We start from the raw sequence: 12,904 nt of genomic DNA, 5'->3' as shown, positions 1-12,904 counted from the left end.
TGGTTCTAAACACGGCATCACCACCCTTGCCTTGCCCCAACAGTAAAGTTAGCAAGATAAAATCGAGCAATGCGACAATAAAATTTAAAAAACTCCAAGTTGGTCAGAAACGCTTCAAATACCAACACTGCTTCTGCCTTCTAAAGTGCTGGAGTGCCTTTATATGGATTTTCGTGACCGTGCTGCGGTGATGATTAAGTACCGGGCCAGTTTCAACTGGAATCCTGAAAATTCAGATTTTCCTAGCTTTACTGAAGGAAAGTCTAGATTTTATTAAAGACACAGATGCAAGTATTATGCTTCCTTTTCTTGCTTTAATATTAATAGCAGCCAAGAAAAACAACCACAACAAGAACTACATATCCCATAAACCAATTAAAAAAGTCTCATATATGAAGTCATAAAGGAACGACCAATAGAAAGACCGTAAACCTGATAACTGTCTTAACTGTGAGCAACAAGCCCTGTTTTCTTGCAAGAGCATGTCAAGGTAAACGAAACAATGGAATAATAACCAATACAATAGAAACCCCCAGCAGTAGCGTAAAAAAGTATTTTGCAAAGTCCAGAGCTGAAGGGGAAAACCAATTCAGCTGATCCATATTGTGACAGGATGGCAAAGAACGACCTCCATGTAGAGAAATAGATGCAGAGATGTCTTGAGGAAAAAGCCTGGTAGTGGAACGGACATCCTCATGATGAAGCAAATGGTGCAGGGGAAGCTGGCACTGAAATAGAAAAGGGAGGGTTGTGAAGAAGCGGTGGGATAATACTCGCCTCTGTGTCTTTAATAAAATCTAGACTTTCCTTCACTAAAGCTAGGAAAATCTGAATTTTATTACAAGACCGGAGGCTCCTATTATGCTTGTTTAAAGCATATTAATAACAGAATCAGCAACAGTTGAAATTGGTTTACAATAAAAAGTTCTAAAAGTGGAAACATTAGACCAGTCTGCCAATCTAAGAATGTCCTCCCAGAGGGCCTAAGAAGCCATAGCACCTCTATCCGAATGTGCCCCAAATGAACTGGTGTCTATACCTGCGAGTGCCATAACCCACTTAACCCAACGAGCAAGGGTAGGAGAAGAGACGGTTTTATAAGGTTTCAAAAAGGAAATCAACAAATGGGAAGAGGAGGACGTTCTTAAATCCGCAGTTTTTGCCATGTAAACGTTTAAACAGTTACACACACAGAGTTTAGGATGTGAAGGAAAGTACGGATAGTCAACCATGGAAAGATTTGTCTTCGTTCTTCTATGAATTCTAAAAGAGACGTCAGTGGGAGAGAACTGGACAGAAGATACATCTAAAGCTCTAACATCAGAAACATGTTTCAAAGAAACTAAGCATAGCAACATTGTTAACTTTGCCAAAAGACATTTCAGAGAAAGAAATTTGTTATCATGCCAAGAATTAAACAAATTCAAAACCAAATTGACATCCCATAAATGATTATATTTAGAAGCAGGAGGATTGGAAAATCTTACCCCCTTCAAGAGACGACATACCAAAGGATGTTCACCAACAGGTTTTCCATTCACTTGATTATGCTCGGCAGAAATAGCAGATCTATAAGTATTCAATGATCTGCATGCCTTACCTTAGGAGGCTAAAAAATGAATAACTAAAGTCACATCGGCTGAAAAGGGATTTGAATTCCTGTCCAAACACCAGCTACACAAGACCAACCAGGCGGACTTATAAGCTTTAGCTGTTCCCGGAGCCCAAGAGTGGCGGATGTACTGGGCAGCTTCTTCCGAAATTCCGGGGGTTCTCCAGGCTGTCCCAAAATCTTCCATGCCACCAGAGTTAATGTATGACTGAGAATCATGTTATGAGGACGACCCTCCGGATTGAGAAGAAGTTCGGGAAAGGTTGGGATTAAAACCGGAAAATCGATTGACAACTCCAGAACCGCAGGGAACCAAGGCTGGGTTTGCCAAAAGGGAGTTACTAGAACTAGGGAAGCTCGTTGATGACGAACTTGGGCTAAGACCCTGGCTATCATCATGAAAGGAGGAAAGGCATAGTTGAGATGAAGAGACCAATCTTGGAGAAAAGCGTCTGTAGCAAGATCTTGAGGATCCAGTCTCCAACTGTAACACTTGGGAAGGTGAGAATTCAAACGAGAAGCTAATAGGTCCACTGACATGACACCGAATTTCAAAGAAAGTTTGTTGAATACGGAAGGGTGAAGACGTCAATCGCCGGAGTCCTTTAGATGTCGGGAGCACCAATCCGCTATGGTGTTCAGTTTGCCTGGAAGGTATTGCGCTCTGACTGACAGTTTTGGAAGAAGGCAAAACTCCCAAAAACTTTTGCCTAGATCCGCAAGAGGTTTTGATTTCGTTCCTCCAAGATGATTGATGTATTTTGCTGCAGAAATATTGTCCATCTTTAGAAGAATAGAACAACTTACCTTGTCCCTTGTGAAAGTCTTCAGTGCAAAGGAGCCTGCAAGGATCTCTAAACAACTGATGTGCAGTGCAGACTCCTTCCCTGACCATACTCCCCCAGTCGAGACGTTGCAACATCTTGCACCCCAACCTGTCCGACTTGCATCAGATTCTATTACTAGATCTGTGGCCGAAGAGAAAACTGCTCTTCCGTTCCACGCTTCCAAATGATCGAGCCACCACTGTAGCTCTGCCTGAGACTCCTGGTCCAGCTGGATTATATCCGAATAACGAAGACCTTTGTGAAGATGTTGAATCTTCAACCTCTGGAGGGCTCTGTAGTGTAACGGACCTGGAAATATGGCCTGGATAGAAGAGGCCAGGAGACCTACGATTCTTGCAAGAGACCGAAGAGAAAGAACAGAAAGATTGAGGACTTGCTGAAGTTCGTGTTTTATTTGAGAGAGAGACAGGGATGTTGTTTTGGAATCTATAAGAAAACCCAGGACCACTATTTGAGTTGAGGGAACAAGAGAAGACTTTTCCATATTGACTAGAAAACCTAGGGAATGCAAAAGATGAAGACAAATGTGCAAATGACTCAACATGGTATCCTTGTTCTGAGCTATAATGAGAAAATCGTCTAGATAAATTATCAGTCTTATTCCTTGAGCTCTTAGATGAGCTACTGCCGGTTTTATTAACTTTGTGAAACACCAAGGTGCGGAAGTGAGCCCGAAAGGAAGACCTGGGAATTGGAAGATCGAACCTTCCCATTGAAATTGTAGGAATCTTCTGTAAAAAGGATGGACAGGAATAGCAAAATAAGCGTCCTGGAGATCTAAGCGAACAAACCAATCGCCTTCCAATGAAAATGTCTCTGAGATGGAGAATGGTTTCCATTTTGAAATGATTGTAAACTACATAATTGTTGAACAATTTCAGATTTATCACTGGACAAAACTTTTTGTTTTTCTTTTGGACCAGAAAAATGGTACTGAGAAAACCTGAGGGATGAAAACGTGTTTTCTCTGTCACATTCTTTGAAATCAAATAAAGAATCTCCAGATTGATTAAGCAGGTTTGTTCCTGGGAAAACCTCAAAGGGGGAGGAGGACGAGTTTGGTGAGGAATTTGATGAAGGTCTATGCAATATCCTTGAATGGTTTGAAGAACCCATGGATCTGTAGTAATTTGGTACCAGTTTGAAAGATAGTGTGCCAAACGCCCTCCCACAGGAAGAGGGCCAAAATCGAAATTTCTTACCTGAGACCTGTCCTCCTCTTTGACGGTAACCTCTGCTACTGAGCCCTCTCCCTCTTTGAGGGTAGAACCTTCTTTAAGGAGAACTGAGCCTTACCCAGAGTAGCAAAAGTAGATACATATTTGCTCAGCTCTTTTATAAAAGAGTCCCCAAAAAGAAGACCATTGGCTTGCTGACCTTCCTCTCTGGTAGCCAGACTGACCAACTTAGGGTCCATCTTTAACAAAAGACTTTTACGCCTCTCCTGAGAGATGGCGGTGTTCGCATTGCCCAAAATACATATCGCCCGTTGGGCCCAGTTAGATAGGATTGCTAGGTCAATTTGTGAGCCTTCCAACCTAGCCTCCTCTGCCAAATCAAGAATTCTGGTCAGAGGACCCACCAAATCCAATAGACTGTCCTGACAAATGGCCCAAGCCCTATCAACCCCTTTTTTAGGGTTTTTGCCATACTTAAAGAAAAATAACACCATATTAGGGTCAATAGCGGGAGTGGAAGTGATATTATGAGGAAGGGAGGGACGGAGGCATTCAGAACGAAGTTTATTCCTTGTGGATTTATCCAATGAATGCCTTAAATGGAGGGAAACATAATCTGCCACACGTTCAGACAGGAACCATTCTGTAGAATTTGGATGGTGTATTAAAGTGGGGTCAAACATCAGTTCCCCCAAACCGTCAAGAACTGTAAAATTGTTGTTATTGGCTGCAAGATCCGAATCAGAGTGAGAAATTTTACGCCTTTTCTCTAGAGGCCCTTGCCAGGGATCGTCAAAACTCTGGGTATCATCATCATCCACATCATCAAACTCCATATCATCATCCGTGTCCCTCAACTGTGTAATGTTAAGATGAGAGGGCCCTTTTCCACCGTATTAACTTCCTTATGGGAAGAAGGACCAGAAGGTTGGGAAGAACCTTCAGTGTCAGAAAATTTTGAGCTTTAGAAAGGGTATGCTTCTTCCCTTTATTTAAATCAGGAACGTTAGAATTTTGGGAAGCCAGTTTTTTAAAAGAAATTTCCAATTTTTTTGACATCTGTAGCATGGAAGCTGAAACAGCTTGCTGAACAGAATCTTGAATGAAAGTGTTCAAATTGGAGCAAAAATCCTGTATATCATCATCATTAATAGCTTCAGAGTTATCCTTAGACATCCTTCTGAATGTTTAAAATAATCAAAATGAGACTGGAAAGCTCACAAATAGATAAAATCGAAATTAGCTTAAGGATAATGAAAAAAACAAATAGGGAAGAAGAATGAAAAGACTACACTAAAACCAAAGTAGTCAAGAAGGGGTTAAAAATACAGTCTGGGGCAGGATGGGTGGGCAAGGGGGGTGTGATAAACCAAAAGACACTCCCAAAACACCAAAAGAAGGCTACACAGGGTGGGACATGTCAGTCTGACTCTGCCCGAAAGAGGAAGTGGAAACACGGGGAAAACTGGTGCAGGACGCGCTGCCGAACCGCGTCATAAAACGAAGGCTAGTAGGTTTACGGTCTTTCTATTGGTCGTTCCTTTATGACTTCATATATGACACTTTTTTCATTGGTTCATGGGATATGTAGTTCTTGTTGTGGTTGTTTTTCTTGGCTGCTATTAATATTAAAGCAAGAAAAGGAAGCATAATAGGAGCCTCCGGTCTTGTAATAAAATCACCTAGACTGACTCCGAAGATGGCGGCTGTATGTGGCACCTGGGGTTGGCTCTAAACACAGTGCCTTGCCCCAACAGTAAAGTCAGCAAGAATAAAAGTGAGTTATGCAACAATAACATTTTAAAATACCCAAGAAGGTCAGTAAAACTTCAAATACCAACACTGCTTCTGCCTTCTAAATTGATTGAGTACTTCTATGTGGATTCTCGCGTCAGTGCCATGGTGATAATTAAGTACAGGGCCGGGCTCAGCTGGAAACCTGTACAAAAACTAGACCACCTCCCAAGATATCGCTTATATTTTTTAATTTTTTTTTAAACTCCAAGATTTTGTTTTTGAAAAGCCAAAAACTTTAGAAAAGTTTGATGGCCAACTGTCATGGCTGACTGTATCATCCACCAAATGTCCAGTGAACTCTAAAATGGCCTCTATGTTTTTTGATGTCATCTTCATCATATAATCTTTATTACAGACCAATAAAAAGGCAAACAAAGGCTTTTTACAGTACATTTAGGATTTATGAATGTGTAATAATTATTTTCTGTAGTCTGTTAGACTGTTGAAAAATGTGGTTACGTATGTGAGTGCATTGGTAGATGAATTTATTCTGTCTCTAACAGAATATCCCTCTTATTACTGCTGTATTTCTTAAAGGTTTATGTTGAGGACAGGAGTAGTACTCTTCTGCCTGGCAGAAATTCCTAGACCCAGTAGGGTATTTTTAAGTGGCTGAAATATATTGATCATATAAGGATACAGGGGATGAAACACACCCTTAGTATTCAACATCGTTTTTCAACCCTACCATTGAGAGAACTCAATGAGTAGTGATTTTGTTTACCATTATATAATTTTAGGTAGAAATAGTGCTGCAAGGTTTCATGAGAAGTTCACAAAAACACAGATTGTATTGTTTGATGAGAGCACAAAATGGGCATATCATTGCCACCTGCATATAAGAACAAATCATCAAGGCACTCATTACAACATTGGCGGTAAATGCCGCTTACCGCCATGCAGAAGACCGCCAACACACCACTGCGGCGGCGGAATTCTGCTACAGCTATTACAACCCACAAGCCGGAATCTGCCAAACTCCAGACAGCCACACAAGTCCGCCAAACCAAAGGTCAGTGATAAACTGGCGATAACAAAGCCGACACCATCACGCCAACAGGAATACGCCCACACTATCACGACCCACGAATCCATGCGGCGGTCTTTCAACCGCAGTATTCCATTGTCAGTACACACCGCCGTGCTCAAAATACACACACATTTACAAAACACAACCATATTGGACAATTCAAAATACACACACCTGATAAACACACACACACCACTCCCACACACCCAATACAATATAAAACACACACCCACAACCCCCTACGACAAAAATTGGGAAAGAAGCACAGAGAGAGACACCACTATCAACTATACTAGCATCCACAGGCACACACCCTCATCACTCACACAACATCCACGCACCTCAGACAACACACACAAACACATCTCCTCACACATCACAACACACACCACCCTTCACTTCACCCACACCACATCATGGCACCACAAAGACACCGCAGGTTCTCTGAGGAGGAGCTCATGGTGGAGGAAATCATCTGGGTAGAGCCACAGCTGTTCGGATCACAGGTGCAGCACACCTCCATAGCTAGGAAGATGGAGCTATGGCGCAGAATCGTAGACAGGGTCAATGCGGTGGGACAGCACCCAAGAACACAAGATGACATCAGGAAGAGGTGGAACGTCCTACGGGGGAAGTTGCGTCCGTGGTCTCAAGACACCAGATTGCAGTTCAGAGGACTAGCGGCGGACCCCCACCTCCTCCCCCACAACTAACAACATGGAGGGGCAGGTCTTGGCTATACTGCATCCTGAGGGCCTCGCAGGAGTAGCAGGAGGAATGGACTCTGGTAAGTCAAATCTTAACTATTACATCCCCACCCTACCTGCATGCTATCAGATACCCAACCCTCACCCCCATCACTCCAACACCTCACATATGCCCCACTATCACAATCCACACATCCCAATACCAAGCCCTGCATGCAACAACAAAGCATGGACACCCATCACCAAAGCATGTCAATACAGATACCCACAAAGACCCCAAACCAAGTATCACACAAGGTCCTAGACAATAATGAAAGCACTGAAGTACAGCGTCACCCACCCATTGCACACAATGGCACACACAGATGCAATAATCATGCCCTTACACCCCTGCAGGACCCCTACTCAACGTCACCGGACAGGAGGTTCCAGACATGTTCACTCCCCCCACAGAAGAGGCCCACAGTGATGACAGCAGCTCTGTCCAACTGGATCAAGATGACCAGCCTTGTCCATCTGGGACCTCGAGACAGTCAGTTCCCCTCACACTGGCACATTCCACCACAGAGCCTCCCCCTCAGGAAACACCAGCACAGCACCCTCCCAGTGGGCCCATCCCTCTGTCCCCAGGACACGTCAAGCAGCAGTGTGTCCACCACTACAGGGAACCCAGGCAAACCCACCAACCCAAGAAAATCAGGGACCTGGGGGCAGTGGGCACACGGTTCAGGGGACAGAGGCACAGGATAACAGGGGAACTGGGAGGACAGCTGTGCGCCAGGGGGAGGACAGGCCCAGGGAACCCACTCTCCATGAGGCCCTCTCCAACATCATGGGAGCGTAACATCATTTCCAGGAGACGATGGCAACGTTACTGGCCAAGTTTCAGGAGACCCAGGGGCTGCAGGAGGAACAGTATCTGGGGATCAGGGAGGAACTTAAGTCCATCAACACCACCCTGGTCACCATTGTAGGGGTCCTGAAGGACCTTGTGGACACCAGTAGGGACACTGTGGCACAACAAGGGGCCCCTGACACTAGCCTGGATGATGAACAGCCCACCACCTCCGCCGGCGCTAGTGGACAGGAGGCACTGCCACAGGACCACGACACCAGCACCCCATCCCCTGCAGATGGAGAATCACCCCGCAAACGGTCCCTGAGATCCAGGACAAAGACAGAGAACAATGCCAAGACCCCAGCCAGGAAATGAGACCACCCTGAGCGTCATCCTTCTGTCCCACTTCGTCACGCTGTCCATCCGTCAACTGCCCTAGCTCCACTACCTATGCCACTTTGGAAAATGCACCTGTGAAACAAATAGACTGGACTTTGCCATGGACAATCCTCCACCATCACCCCTGGCCATTTTACAACCCCCTCCACTAATTTGCACTGAAATAAACACCCTTGAATCACAAAACAATCTGAGTCAGTCTGTGCTTTCACAAATGTGTATTTGCAATAACTAAGGAAAATAGCAACGTCGATTGTATTGTCAACATACCGATGTAACACAGTTCTAGTCCATGAGCTAATATAGCAGAGGTCACACAGTGGGACCCACATCTGTGAAATGGAAAGACAAAGTGACAAGTCAGGGTCCATACACTGGGTGAAAGTGACAGACTTATGATAGGTCTAACAATTGTATGAGATGTGTGAGCCAGTGACATCTTCTTACCTGTGTCTCACTGGAAGTATTGCTGGATAACGTTGTTTCTGTTGTCGATATCCTCTTCTTCTGCCTCCTATTCTTCTCTGTCTACAGGCTCCACAGCTGCCACAAGACCTCCTTCTGGACCATCCTCCTGCAGAAAAGGCATCTGTCGTCGCAAAGCCAGGTTGTGCAGCATACAGCAGGCCACGATGATCTGGCACACCTCCTTTGGTGAGTATTAGAGAGAACCACCTGTCATATGGAGGCACCGGAACCTGGCCTTCAGGAGGCCGAAGGTCCTTTCTATCACTCTCCTAGTTCGCCCATGTGCCTCATTGTAGCGGTCCTCTGCCCTTGTCCTGGGATTTCTCACTGGGGTCAGCAGCCATGACAGGTTGGGGTAACCAGAGTCACCTGAAAATATCGAGGGACAACTGTTAGACACACACTAACCCTTAGGGACAACCCCAGACAACTATTCACAGGGTATAGGGTCCTTGTCCTCACCTATTAGCCACACATGGTGCCTCTGAAGTTGCCCCATCACATAAGGGATGCTGCTATTCCTCAAAATGTAAGCGTCATGCACTGAGCCTGGAAACTTGGCATTCACATGGGAGATGTACTGGTTGTACTGGTTGGCCAAACCAGTCTGCACTGGGGCCCTGCCACTGTCAGCCCTGCTGCCCTCAGTGAGGAGGCTATTGACCTCCTGAGATCCCTCACTGTTGGGCAGTCTACCATTCTGAATGCCATCCAGGGTGTAGAGAGGCATTTGCAACAAACAAATGCATACCTGGAGGGCATTCATTCTGGCCAGGCAGCACAACAGAGAGCATTTTAGGCTCTGGCCTCAGCACTGATGGCAGCCATTGTCCCTGTGTCCAGCCATTGTCCAGCCATTGTCCAGCCATTGTCCCTGTGTCCTCCACCCAGACCCAATCCCCTGTACCTCAGCCTATCTCAAGCACACCATCAGACCAGCATGCACACACCTCAACACACAAGAGTGGCTCAGGCAAACACAAGCACCACACATCCCACAGGCACTCACACAAGCATCATACCCATGCAGACATCCCAACATCCACTGCCTCCACTGTGTCTCTCCCCTCCTCCATGTCTCCCTCCTACCTCCCTGTCTCGTCTCCACTCACACCTGCATGCACTACATCTTCAGCCACTACCTCCATCACCAGCACGCCCATCACCACACACCGCTCATGTGCACTCACCACTCCCACTACCATTCACACATCCCCTGTGTCCTCTCTCAGTGTGTCTGTGAGCCCTCCTCCCAAAGTACACAAATGCAGCCACACACCCACCCAACAGCCATCCACCTCACAACAGCCTCCAGCCCATGCACCTTCAACCAAAGTCAGCAAACGTACACCTCCTACAACCACTGCCTCTTCCCCCACTCCCAAAGCCACTCCATCTACCTGTCCCAGTGTGTCTAAAAAGCTTTTCCTGTCTACTATTGACCTCTTCTCTACTCCTCCTCCCACTGTCCGTCCCCTAGGGCCCGCCTTTCCAGGTCCCAACCCAGCACCTCAGCCACCACATCACCGGGCACAGTGGTGCCAGCAACTGCGGGCTTTTGGAGTACACCAAGCATCAGGGCTGCCAGTGTTCCACGGAGCGAGGGCAAGGACATTCCGCCACCTCCAAAAGTAAAAAGGTTGCCCACATCCCGGAGGGAGAAGGCGAAAACACCTGCCACCAAGGGCCCAGGCAAAGCAAAAGTGGATAGTGGAAAGACAACTGTGCCACCTTCCAAGGTGGGGAAGGGCCAGAAAATCAAGGGCAGGTCCACGTCGACGCCAACCTGTACGGCGGACAAGACCGCCACCAGCACCGCCACTTGCGCCACCACCTGCACCGCCACCAGCACCGCAGTCACTGAGCCTGCCACCAGCACCGCAGTCACTGAGCCCGCCACCAGCACCGCAGTCACTGAGCCCGCCACCAGCACCGCCGCCACAAAGACCGGCACCAGCACCGCCTCCACAAAGACCGCCGCCAGCACCGATGCCACAGAGCCTGCCGCCAGCACCAATTCCACAGAGCCCGCCGTCACCACCGACGCCACAGAGACCGCCGCCAGCACCGATGCCACAGAGACTGCCGCCATCACCGATGCCACTGAGACCGCCGCCAGCACCGAGGCCACAGAGACCAGCACCGATGCCACTGACACCACCGCCAGCACCACGGCCACTGACTCCGCCGCCAGCGCCGCCTGCTGCCCCGTGACATCCTGAGCCAGTGGCACCAATGCAGACATGGCTGCCATTCCCAGTGGTCAGTTATACGAGGCTGGTGGTCAGTTCCAGGAGTCTGGGCAGCTTGCATGTTGCACCTCCGTCAGTGGAGTATCACATCTACTACCTCAGTCCTTGGCAGGATGAAGCACTCTGGCACAAAGCCCCCTCCAGAACTAGCGGAGAAAGGCATGCACTACCTCAGTCCTTGGCAGGATGAAGTACTCTGGGCACAAAGCCCCCTCCAGAACCAGTGGAGAATCACATCCACTACCTCAGTCCTTGGCAGGATGAAGCACTCTGGGCATAAAGCCCCCTCCAGAACCAGTGGAGTATCACATCCACTACCTCTGATCTTGGCAGGATGAAGCACTCTGGGCACAAAGCCCCCTCCAGAACCAGTGGAGAAAGGCATCCACTTGAGAGACTGTGGCTTGGCACTCCCCAGGATAAAGCAGTGGGCAAACCACCCACTGTAAAGACTTGTGAGACTGTGGCTTTGCACTCCCCAGGATACAGCAGTGGGCAAACCACCCACTGTAAAGACTTGTGGGACTGTGGCTTTGCACTCCCCAGGATACAGCATTGGGCATGGAGCACCCTCATGGAGCTGGCGTCGTGCACTCATCCGGCTGAGGTGCCCCCCCTTCCCTTCCCCCTGAGGTTCCTGTTTCATTTCGATCTGATGCCCCTGCAGTGTTCTCTCCGTTTGAAGTCTGGTATTGAGTGTGGGCCTCGCCCATGCTTTTTGGGACCAGTGGTCCACGGACTATGAATGGTGCACTATCCGGACTTGTGTAGTTGGTGTAAATATTTGTATATAGTGATTTTTGAACTTGCACTATCTGATTTTTCTTGATTACAATTGTTACAATGATTTAATTTTGTCCTTGCATTCTTCCAGGGGATAAGGGGGTGTATATGTAATGTTGCTGCATGTATTTGTTTGTATGGTTTTGTGGGTGAGGGGTGGGGGTATTGCGTGTTGCGTGTGTGTGTCACTCTCTTTCCCTCCCCCCCCTCCCCTGTGTTGTAGGTGCAGTACTCACGTGGTCGTCGACAGCGTCTTATATGCTCCTGAAACAGAAGGAGGAAGACCAGCATGGGCAGGACGTGTAGTTCAGGCTCCATAGCGTCCTGGTTCCTAGTTGGGTGTCGAGAGGTGAGTGGTTTCCCTTTCCAGTACTTTTTTGGGGGGATTTTTATTTATTACACTCATTCAACTAATTTCCTTTTGTCCTTGCGTTCTTCCAAGGGGGGTGGGGGGTGTCAATGTAATGTTGCAGCATGTATTTGTGTGTATGTTGTTGTGGGTGGGGGTTTTGCGTGTTGCGTGAGAGTGTCACTCTCTTTTCCCTCCCCCCTCCCCTGTGTTGTAGGTGCAGTACTCACCGTGGTCGTCACCACCGTCTTTCGTGCTCCTGGTAGAGGAGCAGGAATACCATCGCAGGGAGTATTTGGAGTTCTAGCTCCATGGCGTCTTGGTTCCTCGTGGGGTATGGAGAGGTGAGTGTTTTCCCTTCCAAGTCCTGTTTCCGCCGTGTTTTTGTTCGCTTTGAATCCACTCCGGAAAGGGAAACATCCTGAACAACTAGGTCTAAACCACTACTTGCCTGAACCACTACTGCTAAACAACTAAAAAGTCTCTACAACTAAGTACTGAACAACTACTGTCTAAACAACAATTGTGCCTGAATAACAATTGCCTGAACAACTAATTTTAAGGTAAGGTTTTCCTTTTGGTTTTTATGGTTTATTAGTTGTTTAGAATATATATATATATTAGTTGTTTAGGCAATTGTTAT

Source organism: Pleurodeles waltl, chromosome 9 (assembly GCF_031143425.1).
Source record: "Pleurodeles waltl isolate 20211129_DDA chromosome 9, aPleWal1.hap1.20221129, whole genome shotgun sequence".
NCBI classification, from domain to species: domain Eukaryota; kingdom Metazoa; phylum Chordata; class Amphibia; order Caudata; family Salamandridae; genus Pleurodeles; species Pleurodeles waltl.
The sequence above is the reverse complement of the archived record's forward strand: the minus strand, read 5'-3'. Positions refer to the sequence as shown.